Here is a 3,465-nt window from a genome sequence, read left to right as displayed (position 1 = left end):
TTTAGTTTTTGTAGAGAATGATTCATATATTCTGCATAAAAATGTTATTTAACATCAGTAGTGCTAGAGCACAAGGTTAGGTGCCACACTTGGTTGGTTCAATTAAATGAATCGTGTGATATTATATTTAAATGAATGTACCATATAATGTTATGCAATTGCCACCTTAAACTGGTGCTTAATATCAATGAGAATAACACCACTTATTGTGCACTGAAGAGAAAAATCGATTTTGGGACCTAGAACTTAAAGAACGATATTTAATATAAGACCATATAATAATGGGAGCACCAACTAACTATAAATATATATTTTTAATTTATATAAAGGATAGAAAAAAGTACTACTACAATATATCATTCCGATTTTTAGCAAAGTCAAACTGGAAACCTAATGAAATTGACTCATCCTCTATTCAAAATAATAGAAGTTCAAATTTTTACTACCAGTCTTATTTGTGACCAGCTAGTTTTATGGTTCCTTAGAATTTGTCCCGAGATGTGAACATTTTTATTTAGGCATTCTTAATAGTTCAGAAAAGGAAATTGTTTTCCGCAAAATAATAATGTGATAGCTTTCTATTTTACTATTGATATAATCGATAATTGAATTATCACAATTCAATCAAGAAGTAATAGTCTAACCTACTATTAGCTTTGATTTAATTGTAATAAACTTTCATGACTGGTACTCTTCGATAAATTATAAAATGCATTGCTAAAATTATTCCATCGTTGCCAATATAGTTTGTGATGAAAATTAAGCTTTTACTTTTACTTCTACTTTTACTTTTACTTTTCCTTTGTAACCTCAAAAATGCTCATATGTGTCTACTTATCATCAAATCTACCATTAACATGTAATCTTATCACTAATTTAGAGAAAATTAGAGCAGCAGTCCATAATCTTTGCAATAAATACCAATGTGTATCCGTTTTGGGATCTTAACTGTATACTCTTCAACTTTTAGATTGATGAAAACTGTCATTTAAAATGCTCCTCATATTAGTGTTTTAAAAATCGGAACCTGGATCAAAAGCAGTTCGATTAGGCTTCTTAAACCTCTAATTAAAAACTTGCCCCAAAATCTGTTAAACTGACTGATTTTTGAAAAACCCGTGACTCGTTCCCGATTTAATTTGTTCAACCTGTTGGATGTAGAAGGATAGAGATTGGAGAAATATGAGATTTTATTAATGAAATTTCGGGATTACAAATGAGATGCTACAGCACACTCTTTTTCTCTATTTTTTGAGAGGTTTTTTGTCACTTCTTCTACATACATGACACTAGTTGGATGCCTTCCTATTTATAGAAAATATTGAGTAAACTAGTCTTAAAAATTTTCTACAATTACAACTAGATAAAGGCTGTTTTTTTTCTCCATTTGCAGCTGGAAAACATGTCTTTATAGCTGTGATTTAACCATCAAAAGTGTGAATGGCTGCTGCCTTAAGTTAATTTCCAGCTTGCATAGTTTGAACACTTGAATGTGAATTGGCTGCTGCTTTAATTTCCAGATTCCAGTTGTTTTGTGAACATCAGATTGCTGTCCATGATAATTTCTAGATTCCAGCTTGCTTATTGAGTATACAACTTGAATTAGGAATCTTATCCTTTGACCATTCAATGAATGAAGCCTTTATAGGTTGAGTGTTCAATTTGAATTTGAATTCTTTGAAGTCTTGAAGATTACAAATGATTCTAGAACTTTTAACACCCCCTCTTAATTTGTAATCTTCAAATGCTTCTTGAATTTCTCGAACTTATCAATTGTCATTGGCTTTGTCATCATATCAGCCAGTTGATCGTTGGTATTTATAAACTCCATGCATATTTCTTCTTGGTTTACCAAATCTCTTATAAAGTGATGTCGAAGCTCAATATGTTTTGACGTGGCATGAAAGACTGGATTTTTTGTTATCGCAATCGTCGACATATTGTCGCAATAAATTGTTGTTGGTCCTTCCTGCTCAAATTTCAAATCTTTCAAAATTCTTCTAAGCCAATGAGTTTCACAGGCCGAATCTATAGCAACGATATACTCTGCTTCTGTTGATGATAAAGCAACGGATTTTTGCGTTTTTGAACTCTAGGAAATCACATTTGATCCTAGACAAAAGATGTATCCGGAAGTGCTTTTTCGATCATCAACTGATCCAGCCCAATCACTATCTATATTACCAACAAGTTTGCAATTATTCTCCTATTTAAACTCGATGCTATGGTTCTTGGTTCCTTTAAGGAATCTCAAAATTCTTTTTGCTACTGCAAAATGTAGTTTACTTGGTTCATTCATGAATCTGGATAATAAGGTGACTGAATATGTAATATCTGGCCTTGTATTAAGATAAATCAATTATCCAATCAATTTTCTGTAGAGTGTGGTATCAACTTTTTCTGCATCATCATAAACTTGCAATTTTTCGTTTAAGGCCATTAGAGTAGAGATTGGCTTGCCCTCACTCATTTTGAATTTTTTGAGAAGATAATCAATATACTTTTCCTGAGAAAGAAAAATTCTTCCTGGACTTTGCTTTACTTGAATCCCAAGAAAATATCTCATGAGTCCCAAGTCTGACATTTCAAAATCTTTCATCATTTTCTTCTTGAATTCATCCACCATGCGTTCATTTGTTCGAAAATAGATAAGATCATCCACGTAGAGGCATACGATAAGAAAATCTTTTTTTACGTTTTTCACATAGAGGGATGATTCACTAGTGCTTCGATTGAAGCCATTTTGAATGAAATAGCTATTGATTTTGCTATTCCATGCTAGGGGTGCTTGCTTTAACATGTATAATACTTTTTGAAGACAATAAACTTTGTCTTCTTTGCCTTTGATTTTGAACCCTTCAGGTTGTTCAACATACACTTCTTCTTGAATTTCGCCATTTAAGAATGCTGATTTTACATCGAGCTGAAACACTTTTAATTCCAATGGAGCCACTAATGCCAGAACTGTACGTATTGTCTCCATTCTTGCAACTGGAGCAAATGTCTCTGTGAAGTCGACTCCTGGTTGTTGAGAATATCCTTTAGCCACGAGTCGAGCTTTATATTTTTGAATTGACCCGTCTTCATTGTATTTGATTTTATAGATCCACTTCAAACCAATGGTCTTCTTTCCTTCTGGTAAATCAACGAGTTTCCAAGTTTTATTTTTCTCAATGGCGGATATTTTTTCATTCATTGCTTTTGTCCAACTTTTGTCTTTTGAAGCTTTTTCATATGATTGAGGTTCACAAGAGAATAATTCGAGTTCCTGCGATTCATATGTTTCTCTTAGTGAACATGTTTTTCTTGGAGGGGTTTCTAACTCTTCTTTAGTTGTTGGAATATTTGGACCTGTAAGCTATTCGGTGTTGGGGATTTGAGATGTCGATGGATCATCAAATTGATAGGGTCTGGAATCCACGACTTGCTTTCCTTTCCAATCATAAGTTGTACTTTCATCGAACA

Source organism: Olea europaea, unplaced genomic scaffold (genome assembly GCF_002742605.1).
Source record: "Olea europaea var. sylvestris unplaced genomic scaffold, O_europaea_v1 scaffold531, whole genome shotgun sequence".
Taxonomy (NCBI): Eukaryota; Viridiplantae; Streptophyta; class Magnoliopsida; order Lamiales; family Oleaceae; genus Olea; species Olea europaea.
This window is presented reverse-complemented; position numbering follows the sequence as displayed.